Source organism: Hypomesus nipponensis, chromosome 14 (assembly GCF_054491055.1).
Source record: "Hypomesus nipponensis isolate SF chromosome 14, ASM5449105v1, whole genome shotgun sequence".
Lineage (NCBI taxonomy): Eukaryota > Metazoa > Chordata > Actinopteri > Osmeriformes > Osmeridae > Hypomesus > Hypomesus nipponensis.
In genome coordinates, this window is record NC_140374.1 from 20,509,787 (window position 1) to 20,527,060 (window position 17,274).

A 17,274-nucleotide genomic window follows, 5' to 3' on the forward strand; every position below is an offset into this window, starting at 1 on the left:
CAGACATGGAGGCCATGGTGGTGCTCTCTGTCTGGCTGGCGTCACCTCCACGACGGCCTGGCTCTCTGCACCAATGTGGAGGTGACGCCAGCCTCACAGGAACACAGGAGACCTGCCCATGCAGCAGGGAACACTGCACAGCTGTCTCCTGCACCGCACAGGCCCCGGAGGGGAATTTAACCCTGATCCGGTCAGCTCCGCCCCCTTTGCCAACATTCCGTGTGCTCACCAGCAGATCACCTTGGGCAGCTGTGCAGCCGGGGCCTTGTAGCCACGGCGACCGGCGTTTGACTGACAGCGGGCCTGACAACTCCATTCAGGCGCCACCTGCTAGCTGTCAATCAGCAGGGCCGTCCTGGGGCTATTGACGGAGATGTCAGCTTGGCTGAGACATGTCTGTCAAAGCTCTCCCTCCCTCCCTCCCTCCCTCCCTCCCTCCCTCCCTCCCTCCCTCCCTCCCTCCCTCCCTCCCTCCCTCCCTCCCTCCCTCCCTCCCTCCCTCCCTCCCTCCCTCCCTCCCTCCCTCCCTCCCTCCCTCCCTCCCTCTTTCTAGCCATGCTTTCGCCTGCTACCAGGGTAGCCTGTTGTAGCTTCCATCTCCATGTTTGTCTCTCTCTCTCTCTCCAGCCTCTCTCTCCTCCCCCTCTCTATTTTCAGTTGCATTTCTCTTTCCTCTCTCAGTCTCTCTCTCCTGTCTCTCTCATTCTCTCTTTCCCTCTCTTTATTTATTTCTCTCTCCTCCCTCGCTCTCTCTCTCGCCTCTCTCTCTGTCCCCTCTAAGGATTTAGGGCCCCATAATCCCAGCTCAGGCCTCCTTGGGTTACACGTGTCGTGGTGATGTCCTGTCCAATCCGGGAGATCACAGGCACCGCGACAGCTGCTCCTACCTGTTGGTTCCTGCCAGGGAGCTGCTTTGCCCACCGTGTGACTGTGTGTGTGGGGTTGTGTACAGGTACCCATGTTCCAGTACTGCTCTACTGTCTGTGGAAAGGCCTCGCCCTTCGACTCACCCTAGCCAGTCTTTGATATCCTGTTCTATTATACTCCTCCTGTTTCTTTTTCTCTCCTTCCGCCCAGGTCAAGGTCCTCCCCTCCTCGTGCCCCTTTTATCCGTCCTTAAAACTCCCTCCCTCCCTCCCTCCCTCCCTCCCTCCCTCCCTCCCTCCCTCCCTCCCTCCCTCCCTCCCTCCCTCCCTCCCTCCCTCCCTCCCTCCCTCCCTCCCTCCCTCCCTCCCTCCCTCCCTCCCTCCTTCCCTCCCTCCCTCCCTCCCTCCCTCCATCCTCCCTGCCTCTCTGCCTCTGCGCAGTCATCCTCCATCCCTCCACCTGACAGGCGGCAGGTCCCAGCCCTGCAGCTGACTAAGTAATCACTGAGCTGTCATAACTGTCAATACCTTTCCTGAGCTGTGCCAAACCGGGCCGGGCCAGAGCGGTCCTGGGGAAGAGGACACTGAGGACAGAGAGTATCAGAGGTGGAGGCACAGCTTACGTCTTTGAAGAACCTGCAACTGTCTTCCTACTGTACACACACCCTCACACACACACACACACACGAACACACACAATCACACACACCGGATATGGATCATTCTAAGTCTTGTACTGTCAAATTCTTAATTAAGCACAGTTTCCCTTTAATCATCCCCCATTAATTAATCCAGAGACTTTATTAATTACCCCTAATCGTGATGAATGTTCCAGGTGTCATCAAAGCCAATGTCAGACTAACGGCTGTTAGCTCATAGAGACAAATACAGTATCAATCTCAGGAGGTTACGCTTGCCAGAGGGGGAAAGGACTGGAGGTCAGACTTACTATCCAAACGATCCAAAAACGATTTTCAAATAGTGTCACATACCTGGGGTGACCATGATTTACTGAACCTTGTGTGAGGAGGACATTCATTGAAAACTGCCCGAAGTAAAAACTTTGAGATAAATTAAAGAAAGCTTTGTTTGATTAACGAATGGGAAGTTCTGACAGCTTCTGGTGATCACCACATTTTCCTGGTCTCCTGGTCTCCATGCTCTCCTGGTCTCCTGGTATCCATGCTCTCCTGGTCCCCTAGTCTTTCAGTCCCTGGTCTCCTGGTTTAGAATTCTCTAATCAGGCTGGAAGAGAGGAGGAAACAGAGAGACAGGACGGTAATGAGAACAAATGAATCGGCGATCACAGGCTGTACAGACACAGATTACTAATTACAGGTGATTAACCCTCCCAGTTGTGAAAACAATATTTCCGAGTGCCGACATCACTCGGAGCTGCCTTTTGACAAGCACAGTCCTGACAACACCACATGCTTCAACAGGAAGATCACAGCAAGATCTTGTGCATTGGAATGAACGCTTCATGTCCTCATTAGGATTTCAATGATTGCTGACGATAAAAATAGACAAGAAGAAGCTGAGGGCCCTTAACACTCACGCACACCATCAAAAGTAACAAGTTCATTCGATTCGATTTAGTTTGAACCTAGTATAGAAACAGATCTGAGCTAAGTCCATATTCCACTGTCCAGAGTCGTGACCCAGTAGTGTGGTCCTCCCCTGTCTGTTTCAGACTGACAGGCTGATGTGCAGGCAGTCAGAGCCACAGACAACTGCTTTGACGGAGCCCAGGTTTGACGGGATCTTCTGACACTCACAGAACAGGAGCCAGACAGGGCCTGTCAGTCACAAACACAGGGACCATCTCCCAGCATGAGACGTGACTGCGTACGTCTCTGGAAGTGTGTGTGTGTATAGGTGTGTGTGTTGAAGAGAGACAGAGAGAGAGAGAGAGAGAGAGAGAGAGAGAGAGAGAGAGAGAGAGAGAGAGAGAGAGAGAATGAAAGAGAGAGAGAGAGAGAGAGAGAGAGAGAGAGAGAGAGAGAGAGAGAGAGAGAGAGAGAGAGAGAGAGAGAGAGATCAGTCACAGCAACAAAGAACTAATGGCCGTGCAGTGGCTGTGAGCACACAGCAGGTTCTGCTACGAGCACCACGTCTCCAGGCAGGGACTGAAGGTTTGCCAAGGAACATAAGCCTGAGATAGAACAAGTATTACAAGAGGACAAATAAAACATGGGGATTATGTCAGTGCGAGACATGAAGGCCTTATAATTCGCTGTGTGTCTGTGTGTGTGTCTGTGTGTGTGCATGTGTGTGTGTTTATGTGTGGTAATGTGTGTGCATGACAGTCTACCCAAACCTCTCTCGTTACAGTAGCTCGGCCAGGAGGCTTGACTAGTGCATCTGTGGTTTGTGGATCCAGCAATCTTCAGCCACAGCGCCACACTGTGCTGCACTGCACTGTATACTGTACTTAGTCCAGATGTGTGTTTGTAAAGGCAGAAAGGTAGAGAGGGAGAGAAGCAGAAAGGTTGGTTGGAGCCATTTTGTCCTCGGGCACCATGACACACTGATTGTTTAAATGTCAACACCTATATTATATCTTGGGATACATGTGGAGGAGTGACTTTTATCCACTTCACAGCATAGCAGACGTGCTGATGACAGAGTGACTGAGGAGACAGGTTCAACCCAGTACAGGATAGCTGTGTTCTCAAATGCCCAGCTAAATGTTTTTGTATTACCCTGAACTTCATTGGAGTTTGAAGCCTACCATCCCTGCTATTTGCTGATAAGAGCTGTCTTGTGTAATAAATGTTTTCTCTGGCACCAACTCCATTAAAAGCACTTCACAGGGAATGGATAGCTCGAGCAGGAGTTACGACCTGCAACTGAAACACATTCAACAAACAATGCAGGAAGAACAGATATTCAGAAGAGTGTGTCTCAGAGGAAATTATGAGCTTTCTCCGTGACCCTCAAACCAACACACACACACACACAAATCTTTATCCAGAAAGGAGAAGAGATCATCCTATCATTTTTTTAAAGTTATGATATCATAACACAGCTACTTTCTGTCTGAATTCAAAATAATTCAGCTGGTCAGAAATAAGACTTGCTTCCAGGCCTTCTTTTTGATGGTCTCTAGTTTATTGAAGCAGTAGTTGGCCGTGAAAGGATCTCCTTTCTGGGAGCCAATCTCCTCCTGCAGGGTGGAGACAGGCTGGTGAGGTCCTGCACCACTCTGGTGCTCTCTCTCTCTCTCTCTCTCTCTCTCTCTCTCTCTCTCTCTCTCTCTCTCTCTCTCTCTCTCTCTCCCTCTCCCTCTCTCTCTCTCTCTCTCTCTCTCTCGCTCTCGCTCTCGCTCTCCCTCTCTCTTCTCTCTCCTTTGCTTCTTGCTATTTCTCTCTCTTACCTTATCTTTCCCCCTTCTTCTCCCTCCTTCTCCCTCAATCACCATCCCCTCCCCTCCCTTTCTCTCTCTCTCTCTCTCTCTCTCTCTCTCTCTCTCTCTCTCTCTCTCTCTCTCTCTCACTCCTGCCTCTCCCTCTCTCTCACTCCTGCCTCTCCCTCTCTCTCTCTGAATCTCTCTCTCTCTTCTTACTCCCCCCCCTCCGTAGCAAGTTAGGAGGAGAGTCTGGCTGGTGATGGGGACTGAGGGAGGGGGAGGGTGATGAGCTTCAGCAATAATAAGCAGATTTTAATGATTTACAATAAATCAGCTGTTGAGGCTTAAGCTGGGGAGGGGGGAGGAGCGGGGGGAGGGGAGCGGGGAGCGGGGGGCGGGGGGCACAACGCCTGCTCCTGACTCACACACCTCACAAATGCTACGCTGATGATGTGTATGTGCTTCACATCATCAATCATTGAGCTTAGTGTGTGCCGCACACACACACACACACACACTTACATAAACACATGGATATACAGGAACACTGCACACACAGTCACACACACACACACACACATGTTTCTTGTCTGTAATGTCTCCCCTCCAGTGGCAGGGGACAAATCAATCTTGGGTCCAGAAGTTCAAGGGGCCAGGAGATAGTCTGGTCGCTTGTTCCCTCAGCTATTGATTCCATTTTACTGGCATCATCGCCAAGCTGTCTCACAACCCTGTGGAAGACAGGGATGGATTGAAAGTAGATGATTGAAAGAGGAGGGTGACATTCACTGTAACCTCTCCCTCACTGCATTCCTCCCAACAGTAAACACATACACTCACACACACACACACACACACACACACGCATGCGTAAACACACAGGCCAACACAAACACACACAGAAAGTCAGCGACATTGAAAGTAAGCGCCAGAGTTCGAAGGACAGAGGATCAGCTTGTGTCTAATCTGTCATAAGGTGTGTGTATCACCACACACACACTACAAACACACTACACACACACACACAGTCCCTTTGTTTTTTTCTTGTCTCTTTGCATCTTTTCCTTGGTGGTTATCTGGCTGTCTGGCTGTCTGGCTGTCTGCCTGTCTCCAGACCTGTGGTTTGATGAGAGGGATGTCGAAGGGGACTGCATCAGACCGCGCACTCACACACTGAGAGAGAGACTATGAGAGAGAGACTAGGAGAGAGAGAGCATGAAAGAGATACCATGAGAGAGAGACACTATGAGAGAGAGACCATGAGAGAGAGACTATGAGAGAGAGAGACCATGAGAGAGAGACTATGAGAGAGAGAGACCATGAGAGAGAGACCATGAGAGAGAGAGATGGAACGTGAGCCTTGTCTGTTCCTGTCACCAGGAGCAAGGTTAGGAATGTCTCCTCCTGGATGATCCTGTCACTCCAGAGATCTCGTTCAGGTCTCACTGTTCTTAACCAGCAGCACCCACCCCTGCCTCACCACCCATTCAAACTTGTGACATTACTGTAACTAGGCACTACGCACAAGCCACTTTTTGTAAACATGCTGCTCATTCAAATTCTTATTCTTATGTATACTTTATTTTTTAAATTGTTTTATTTTTAAATTGTTTAGTTCTCAGAATTAGTTGAACTATTGTACTTTTTTAAAACTTAATTTAAGATGTGTATATGTTTATTGTCTGCACCTTCCTGCTACAGTAAGTTCTGTGTTTGTGTAACATTCATGGCGAATAAACCAAATTCTGATTCTGATTCTGATGAGATGAGACTGTAAATACCTAATCCCAATGTGTGTGTAGTGTGGTGTGTGTGTGTATGTGTATGTGTAGTGTGTGTGGTGTGTGTGTAATGTGTGGTGTGTGTGTAGTGTGTGGTGTGTGTCTGTGGTGTTGACCTCTCTCCTCCCTCCCCCAGACTCAGAAGTCTGTGAGCAGGGAACACTTGCCTTACGAGAACAATACCTTAATTGTATTTTCTGTCGACATGTAAGGGAAATGATGCGTTATATGACATCATCGCTCTCTCCACAGTCCTCTGCTTGACCCCTGAATCACCCCTGAATCAAGCTGTCAGCCTGAGAGATAACCTCTCAGTTGTTGTTGTAATGGTTCCTCACAAACCTCCAGCCTGTACAAGACTCTCTCCAAGAGACCATTCTAAACAAATGTGTCTGTATCCTCCAGCTCACAAACCACTCGCGACTGCTATCACCGTCAGGATCGTGAAACAATGAAAATCTAAGGAGCACGTTGGACACACGCGATAGTGGGTTCTCGGAAAGTCACACAACTCCTGGAGAATCACTTCTCCTCTGAAGAACAAATGAAGCGCATCCTCTGCTCTGGTTTCCTCTAAACTGTTATTGGATTCTCTCCTTTGTTCTCGGCCTGCAGACGGAGGCAGGAGGGAGCGAGAGAGGAGTCAGGACTGAGACAACACAGGCTCAATCACCCTGCGACCCCCCCAACCAGGGTGCAAGTTTGGGTCACTCGCTATTGACAAGCAACCAGGGAGTTATGGAGTGGAGTAGAGAGATAGAGAGTGTATGTGTGTCTTTGTCTGTCAGTGTGTGTGAGTGTGTGTGTGTGTGGGTCTGATACAGCTACCTGGGTAACTAGATAACTACCGCGACACTTAGACACGTGCGGCTCATTTAGATTCACCACAACACAGATCTGTAGTTCCTCCACACAGTCATCAACAAACTGTGTTAAACATGTGATCCTTCACTGGGCTTCCTAAGATAACCCAATCAGTTGGGAGACCAACAGGGACATATTTCCCTCTGCATATTGCCTTGGCCAGAGCTGGTATTGGAAAGCTAATTAAGTAAAGAAAGTAAGACATGAAATCGTCCTCATTGTTGAAAGGCCTGAAAGGGAAAATGGCAGTACCTTCCAAGACAGGAGGCTGTTTGGCAGACCTTATTGATTTTACCCAACGGCAGAGATCAATGAGAAGAAACCGGATGAGACAAAGAGTGGCATTTAAGGCTGGAGAAAGCTGACATTTTCTCCATCACTGTCAGAGCTGCTGCCATAAAGCAGCCACAAATATTAAAACATTTCTCATGTGCAGGGGAGTATTGGCAGCAGAAATGGTTTTCGTGTGTGTGTGTTACTCTGGCTGAACTCCCACTGACTCCCCCAGGGAGGCAAACTGGTGCCAGTGACATGAAGTAACAGCAGCCTTTACACATGCCAGTCATCCCCTAGAAGGTCAGGAGCAGGGAGGGGGGCCGGACAGGGAGGGGGGGGCAGGACTGGGAGGGGGGGGGCAGGACCGGGAGGGGGGGGGCAGGACTGGGAGGGGGGGGGCAGGACCGGGAGGGGGGGGGCAGGACTGGGAGGGGGGGGCAGGACTGGGAGGGGGGGGGCAGGACCGGGAGGGGGGGGGCAGGACCGGGAGGGGGGGGCAGGACTGGGAGGGGGGGGGCAGGACCGGGAGGGGGGGGGCAGGACCGGGAGGGGGGGGCAGGACTGGGAGGGGGGGGGCAGGACTGGGAGGGGGGGGGCATGAGTGGGAGGGGGGGCAGGACTAGGGGGTCTGGAGGGGGCGAGGCAGACTGAGCAGGGCTGGGGGGTGTTTGCGGAAAATGCGTGTGTGTGCATCAACTTGTAGTATTTTTTTCCAGAGGCTTTCTGCATGGTGAACTCTGTATGACAGGGCTATGACAGGGTCAAATGTCCGTTTGAAGGGATAAATGATATTATGCTACTCTAAGAGAATTACATGGAGGATGTCCCGGAGTCCTCAGACCAAACTATTAGTCATAGTTACTCTGTGTCATCTTTACACACACACAGATACATGCACACACACACACACGCACACACACACACACACACACACACGCACACACACACACACACACATGCATACTCACATGCAAACACACACACACACACACACAAACACAAACAAATGAACAAGTGAAGAGTAGCCATCTCTCCCTCCTCCATCTCTCCCTCCTCCATCTCTCCCTCCTCCATCCTCTCCCTCCTCCATCTCTCCCTCCTCCATGTCTCCCTCCTCCATCCTCTCCCTCCCCCATCTCTCCCTCCTCCATCTCTCCCTCCTCCATGTCTCCCTTCTCCATCTCTCCCTCCTCCATCCTCTCCCTCCTCCATTTCTCCTCTGCAGGATTTGAGCAGGAGTGCCAACAGCAGGTGAGCCCGCACTGACTCTCTTCCCCCTCCTCCCCTTCCTCCTCCTCCCCTTCCCCCTCCTCCCCTTCCTCCTCCTCCCCCAAGTACAACAGCAGGTGAGCCCACACTCACTCTCTCTCCCTCGCTCTTCCCCCTCTCCCCCATCCCGCCCTCCCCAGCCTCCCCTCATCCTCAGTCCCCCCTCCCCCTTCCTCTTCTAACAGCAGGTGAGCCTGCTCTGACTCCCTCCCTCCTCCCTCCTCCCTCCTCCTCCCGCTCTCCGTTTCCCCTGGACCATCTGCTCCCGTCACATGACCTCCCCGCAAACCCACTCTGTCGCCATGATGCCCCATCACATCTGACACATCAATCAATCAGCGCTGAGAGAGAGCAGTCTAAAGAAAAACAGATTAGGGCAGAATCAACAACCTCGGCCGACCTGAGGTCTCGCCAGGGTGTGAGCAACACGTTCAATTACCAGGACGTTAGCCACGGGAAATGATATCTGTCAAAACTGTCCTTACTGCAATCAGGCGGTGTTAATGATGTGTTTCGTTAAGTAAGTGGATTAGAAACTGTGCTGTTGGAACCACAACGGGAAGTTGGAAGCTTGGGGCTTGTGGAAGACAGTAAACTGATGTCTCTCTCATGCTCTCTCTCACAATCTCTCCATCCCTGTATCTGTCTCTCCCCACTCTGAGTGTGTTCCCTCAGCCTCTTGTGATGTCTAGCTGGAGTCGTATTTCACATCATCATCCCACTGTGATTGGCATCACATAGACCTGGACTCCTCCCCATAGACCAGGACTCCTCCCCACAGACCATTTCACCCACGAGAGAGAGACAGAGAGAGAGAGAGAGAGAGAGAGAGAGAGAGAGCAAAAATGCAGATCACATTTTCCGTCTTACTCTTTTACTCCTCCCCCTCTCTCTTTCTCTCCTCCTCCGACCTCCCTCCCTCGTTCTCTCCCTCTGTCTTTCTCTGATGTTTTATTTGATATCCCACAATAAAGACCCTCTTTCAACTGACATCAATTGTGTATAGATTTTCCCTGCAAGGAGAAACAGAAAGCTGTCTGAAAGGACTGCAGTCCCCCGGCAGACAGGCACTCAAACAGACAAACAGGTAGACAGACAGGCAGAAAGACAGACAGAAAGACAGACAGGCAGGCAGGCAGGCAGGCAGGCAGAAAGACCGACAGAAAGACAGACAAACAGGAAGACAGCCAGGCAGGCAGAAAGACAGACAGAAAGACAGACAGACAGACAGACAGACAGGCAGGAAGGCAGAAAGACATACAGAAAGACAGACAAACAGGTAGACAGACAGGCAGGTAGGCAGGCAGGCAGCCAGGTAGGCAGAAAGACAGACAGACAGCCAGGCAGGCAGAAAGACACACAGACAGACAGGCAGACAGACAGGAAGACAGGCAGACAGGCAGACAGGCATACAGGGAGGGAGAGAGAGAGAGAGAGAGAGAGAGAGAGAGAGATAGAGAGAGAGAGAGAGAGAGAGAGAGAGAGAGAGAGAGGGAGGGAGACAGGCAGGGAGGAACACAGGCAGGCAGGTGGCTGGGTACTGATGCAGAGGAGTATTGCTATCCTCACTGCAGGATCAATCACTCCTGTCACTGTTGTTTTATGGGTGTGGGCCACTTCACAGAGAGCAGGCTGACACTGCTCCAGAGAGAGGGCTGCAAAACGACACAGCTGACAGGTCCGATTGCTCTGACAAAGCTCTCTCTCTTTCATTAGATGTGGTGAACACTTTGTGTGGATGCGCATGGGTGCGTGGAAGGGCAAGTCAATGAACTGTGGTGGTTAACCAGTATCTACACAGAATACAGGAGTGCTGACCTTCTGACTTCAGGAACAGTATGGTCTGGTAGAAGCCTATAACTTGGTAGATGTTTACTAGTCTGGTAGAGGACTGCTAGTCTTGGAGGGGCCTGCAACAGTTCCCTCCATCACCCCTCCAGCCCTCAGTCACTGTCCTCTCCCCTCCAGCCCTCAGTCACTGCCCTCTCCCCTCCAGCCCTCAGTCACTGCCGTCTCTCTGAACGCTTCCCCTCTGCTCTACATTACATTTACATTTAGTCATTTAGCAGACGCTCTTATCCAGAGGGACTTACAGTAAGTACAGGGACATTCCCCCCGAAGCAAGTAGGGTGAAGTGCCTTGCCCAAGGACACAACGTCATATGGCACGGCGGGGAATCGATCCGACAACCTTCTGATTACTAGCCCGACTCCCTCACCGCTCAGCCATCTGAGTCCCGCGTTGCTCTGGAACGTGGCTCTTTCTAACACCTCTATGTCTACCTTGAAGAGACACATGTTTTTACTCTGTGTTCATGTCAAGAATCTCAGACAACAATCAACAATCCAGCCCTTTTACTGCTTGAGATGTGCAGACAGAGACAGACTGACAGACGGACAGACAGACAGACAGACAGACAGACAGACAGAGAGACAGACGGACAGGCAGACAGGCAGACAGTCAGTCAGACAGACGGACAGGCAGACAGACAGTCAGACAGACCGGCAGACAGGCAGACAGGCAGACAGGCAGACAGACAGACAGACAGACAGACAGACAGACCGGCAGACAGGCAGACAGGCAGACAGACAGACAGACAGACAGACAGACTGACAGACAGACAGACAGACAGACAGACAGACAGACAGACAGACAGACAGACAGACAGACAGACAGGCAGACAGACAGACAGTCAGACAGACCGGCAGACAGACAGACAGACAGACAGACAGACAGACAGACAGACAGACAGACAGACAGACAGGCAGACAGGCAGACAGACAGACAGACAGGCAGAAAGTCAGACAGTCAGACAGACAGACAGACAGACAGACAGACAGACAGACAGGCAGACAGACCGGCAGACAGACGGACAGACAGACAGGCAGACAGACAGACCGGCAGACAGACAGACAGACAGACAGACAGACAGACAGACAGGCAGGGGGTAACTGTACGAGGATGCGGGCACGAGGAGACACATTCTTGTGTGGGCTCCAACTCTGTGTCCTCTGTGAGGCTCGCTGACTGACTGGAACATCTCACTGTCTCCTCTGCAGGGCCCAGTCAGACCAGACTCTGTGCCAGCTCCGAGTCTCGCCTCTCATCCATGGAGAGCTAGCATTGTGACAGTGCTCAAACTCACCTCTCACCCATGAACAGCTAGCATTGTGACAGTGCTCAAACTCGGTGCACAAAGTGAAACTTGGTTTCATTTTAAACATGAGATTTGACTCAATCTAACCTGTAGAAGTATTTTAAAGGGCTGGTATTTTCAGAATTCTGACTGTACCCAGATAACACATTGTGGTTTCATCAGCAGGTGCACTCAACCATTCAGGTTCCACAGAATCTGTTTATGAAAATCAGTAAGCTTTAAAGTCATGTCTGAATGAGATTGCATCCCCTCCACTGGATGGATCAAATTGGCTTGCTCTGGTTTTAGCCTCAGGATAACGTGCGTGTTTGTGTGTTTGTGTTTGTGTGTGCATGACAGAGAGAGTGAAAGATATAGTGAGAGAGACAACGAGAGAGATGGGGGTTTGGAGGAGGGGGGAGGGGGAGGGGGTGGATAAAATAAGTGACTTGAGACAGAAATATGAAAGATATAAAGAAAACTTGACCTGAGGGGACAGGAACCAATGAAAAAGGGGAGCTGTACACACGCCTGTGAATCTGATTAGTATTGGTGAGAGACTCATATCAGGGACTGTAGGTTATTAGACAGTCTGAAGATAAGAACAATAAAGACCTGAGAGGGGGGGAGGGGAGAGTATGGAAGGTGATCTGAAAACATTTCAAACTTGATTCTATACTCCACATGTGTGCGTTCTTCAGACATGCTCTGTGTTATGGTACATTCAGATGTGTTTGGTGGAAATGTAGCGTGTTTCAGTGTGTTCTGTATTGATGCTTTGATTTCAGATGGCTTGAGGACACACTAGACTGTGCGCTACACACACAGTACATGTCTGTGGAGTTACTGTGACAGTGGAGAGCAAGGTCAAATGGACATCTTCCAGTCTCTCTCTCTCTCTCTCTCTCTCTCTCTCTCTCTCTCTCTCTCTCTCTCCCTCCCTCCCTCCCTCCCTCCCTCCCCTCCCCTCCCCTCCCCTCCCCTCCCCTCCCCTCCTCCAGCTCGGCGGGTCCAAGCTGAGCTGTTGACGGAGCAGCTGTGATCCTCCATAACGACAGTTAGAAGCACGGCTGGACAAGCAGACACATGTCTGTTTCCCCCCTCCTCACACCCCTCAACGCGCCGCCATGCACCCATAAAGGGGACAGGAAGTGGCAGTTTGGCAGCTCCAACCAGGAGTGTCACTCTGAATTGCGTCCCCTGCCAGCCACAGACACGCTGTGTTGACCGGGGAGGTCACGGAGGTCTGGCTTCCTCTCCGGTTTTTCCGGGACGTTCCGCGGCGTCTCCACCTCTGTGCGACGTGCGGTGCAGAGGAAGCAGAGTGACATACGGACAAGGCGATGTCGCGACTCTGAAAGCTCTGATAGAACATGAGGACGTCTTGTCAGATTAACCAGACACTGTGTGTCAGGGACCCTGCAATGTCAGTGCACAGTTTGTGTTTGGTTGTCAGTGTATGCGTGTGTGTGTGTGTAATGTGTGTGTGTCCGTCTGTGTCTACAGAAATCTTCTTGCACTGAAGCTTCTGAAAACAGAAAGCTGTCTCCTCGCTGCTGTTACATGATGGAGGCGTGTCTTCCAGCCCAGGCCGTGTGCGTGTGCGTGGCATGTTGAAGATCACGCCTGCTGACTACGACAGCCCTGCTCTACAGCACAGACCAAATAAAGTGAGTCACAGTAAACAGCAGAAAAGAGATAGGCATAACAAGCTTTGGCCCAACAGGATGCTGCTTGAATGGAGTTTGATTGGATTCCAGATCTTTCCGTGGGTCTCACACTAATGTAAGCTGATGAAAGCCTGACAGCTGGGATGAGGACTGTCAGCCTTGTAATCGTGCTTATTGATGTGGCTCCACTGAACTGGCACGTTGGAAAGAGCATCCCAAGCCACAGGCCATTGTCTCATACGATGGCAATGGCACTGGACATGGAGATTTCAACAACTTATAAAACAAACACACACAAGAAAACGCGCACACACACACACACAGAAAGCACACACCTAAAGGTGAAGGGAAGGATGGTCGTTGATTTATGGAAGGTTAATTAAATTACTCATCAACACCCACACCAGAGAATATTTCCATGCAGACAAACTCACCAGGAAATGGAAGAAAAACATGACAACAAATCAAAAAGTGATTTCACCCCGGCGCCGACAGCTCCGGTGATGGGCCAATCTATCAAGGAAGTGGCAGAGTGTGGACAAGGTGCCACGCATGGTGCCAGGCCAGGTGCCAGGCCGGAGCCACAGCCTTCATGCCAGAGCCCTCAGGGTGTGTGTGTGTCCTCTTCCCAAGGACAGGAAGGTCGTTAGGACTGGCTGTACTAAATCACAGCCAGTCGTCAACGGGCGCACTGTCATGGTCGACAGACCTGGAGAACACACACACACACTGACAGACCTGGAGAACACACACACACACACACACACACTGACAGACCTGGAGAACACACACACACACTGATAGACCTGGAGAACACACACACTGACAGACAAACCAGAGACCCTTCGTAGGAGACGCTGGTGCTGCTGCACTCTTCAACCACCGCTTCATCGCCACGGTTTTAACACCACTGCCTCTTTATCATGTTTGGTGTCCATGGAAAACCATAGATGTGCTCTGGTCTCTTGTCTGATGTCTAAAGTCTTCAACACTGCTGGACAGTCCAGTACAGGGTTGGGCGTGGGGCCTCACCGCATTCAAGTCCCATCTGCTCATGTGCCACGACACCAGGATACACGGAACATGTTTCGACATCGCCTCTCCCAGGACTGCCAGACCTGCACTATCAACAAGGCTTCAAACACAGTGACTGATTCCTTCGTAAATGCATTTTAGAGTTTACCACAGATACATTGCCGGGGCTAAGTAAACAATGTGGCCCATTATCCAGACGTATCGTTCATGTGTCTCCTCTCTCCCGTCTGGGAGACTTTCCTTCCTAAAGAGAGACAGCTATGTGCGCCCAGGAACATTTTCCACCCAGTCAGCAATTTAACCCGCTGGAGAGATTGCTTAAGGTACCACTTAATATGCTGGAAGACAGAACCTAATGGATTGATACACAGGTTTTGACATGCTATTTGAGCATGGAGCTCGCTATAATTGGTCATGTCATTGTGCATTAAACTAACGATACATAGAGGAGTGCCCAGAGACGAGTGTCTTTAGCAAATCTGTCAGATTTCAGAGTTAAACGCTTCTGACAGCTATCTCAGGCAGCCACAGCCGCGCTGCAGTTCAGCTACGTTCAGTTCAGCACGGCGCAGCCTGTCAGTCAGAGAGGTTTTGGGGATGAAACGCACATCTCTCTCCGTCTCACCCAAACTCTCACTCGCTCCCAAGGCTCTCCTGCCTCGAGCCGTCCTCCAGTCAGGTCTCCAGGTGACCCATGCCCTCCTGCCTCTGCTGCCTCTAGCCGTCCTCCAGTCAGATCTCCAGGTAACCTAAGTCTGTGGTGTAGGTAGCTTGATCTGGATGGAAATCTGTCTGTGACTGAGATTTAGATGAGACATGGATGGTCCACAGAAAAGTGATGGGAATGAGGAGGCTAGGGCTGAGGCTGGGGCAGAAGCTGGGGCTAAAGCTAGGGCTGAGGCTGGGGCTGGGGCAGAGGCTGAGGCTGGGGCTGGGGCTGGGGCTGAGGCTGGGGCAGAAGCTGGGGCTAAAGCTAGGGCTGAGGCTGGGGCTGAGGCTGGGGCTGGGGCTAAAGCTGGGGCTAAGGCTAGGCCTGAGGCTGGGGCAGAAGCTGGGGCTAAAGCTAGGGCTGAGGCTGGGGCTGGGGCAGGGGCAGAGGCTGGGGCTAAGGCTAAGGCTAGGGCTGAGGCTGGGGCTGGGGCTAAGGCTAGGCTGAGGCTGAGGACGGGAATGGATCTGAAGCTGGCAGCAGAGGGCAGGCCTGCGACCTTCACGCTGGCTGTCACTGGCGAGTGTGACCCCGCCTCCTCGCGCCACAGACGCAGTGGAGACAGACAGGGTCAGAGGGTCAGGGGTGACGCCATCTCAGCGGTCTCCATGGCTCCTGTGGAGCTGTCAGGAGGTATCATGTAACCGTGACGACACCGCACAGACACGCTTCCTTCCAAGCACGCAACGTGTTCCAAGAAACTGAAAGGTCAGGAGGACGAGGTGACACGGCTCATGATCACAACGATCTGTCTGAAGACCGGGCCCAGCAACACCTGCTTCTAGCATTGTCATCACACTGATTACATATCAAAGTTTCACAAAGCTCAAGAACCCGTTCACTTCCTGAACAAGCGACATCATCAAATCAATCTTGCACGTGTATCATATCAATGAATGAAACGATCAAAAGACAACTAACATATAGACAAGTTTTTTTCTTTGCTCGAACAACATGGTAGCCATTATTTTCCCTTCAACATGCTCTGTCTGTCTGTCTGTCTGTCTGTCTGTCTGTCTGTCTGTCTGTATGTCTGTCTGTCTGTCTGTCTGTCTGTCCTCTGCCCTGGTTGTTTTGTCTGTCTGTGTCAGTCTTCCTTCCTGTCTCCCTGCCTGTCTCCCTGCCTGTCTCCCTGCCTGTCTCCCTGCCTGTCTCCCTGCCTGTCTGTCCTCCTGGTGTGATTGGTATGATGGGGTAGATGCTCATCACTCTGTCAGCCTGGCCTCTCAGTCCAGCACACTCACACAAATCACCCTGACATCCCAGCTCGTCAGCTCCACACAGCAATCTAACTGATATTCATTAGAAGGATGACAAGAGCTGATGGGGCCCTCTCTGTAGGAGGAGAGGAGAGAGAAAGAGGGGTGCCCCCCCCCCCCCCACACACACACACACACACACACTCCCACCCCCCTCTCTCATCTCTGCAGCCTTTGTTTTGGGATCATCCAGGCGAGGCATCCCACACACTCGAGGATGAGCAAGACAAAGGCTCATCTAGTGTGTAGTACTGATCCAGACTAGCACACTACCCTGCTCTGTCTAGTGTGCAGTACTGATCCAGACTAGCACACTACCCTGCTCTCTCTAGTGTGTAGTACTGATACAGACTAGCACACTACCCTGCTCTCTCTAGTGTGTAGTACTGATCCAGACTAGCACACTACCCTGCTCTGTCTAGTGTGTAGTACTGATCCAGACTAGCACACTACCCTGCTCTGTCTAGTGTGTAGTACTGATCCAGACTAGCACACTACCCTGCTCTCTCTAGTGTGTAGTACTGATCCAGACTAGCACACTACCCTGCTCTCTCTAGTGTGTAGTACTGATCCAGACTAGCACACTACCCTGCTCTCTCTAGTGTGTAGTACTGATCCAGACTAGCACACTACCCTGCTCTCTCTAGTGTGTAGTACTGATCCAGACTAGCACACTACCCTGCTCTCTCTAGTGTGCAGTACTGATCCAGACTAGCACACTACCCTGCTCTGTCTAGTGTGTAGTACTGATCCAGACTAGCACACTACCCTGCTCTGTCTAGTGTGTAGTACTGATCCAGACTAGCACACTACCCTGCTCTGTCTAGTGTGCAGTACTGATCCAGACTAGCACACTACCCTGCTCTGTCTAGTGTGTAGTACTGATCCAGACTAGCACACTACCCTGCTCTGTCTAGTGTGCAGTACTGATCCAGACTAGCACACTACCCTGCTCTGTCTAGTGTGTAGTACTGATCCAGACTAGCACACTACCCTGCTCTGTCTAGTGTGTAGTACTGATCCAGACTAGCATCCCTGGGTGTTCTGTTCCTACTGA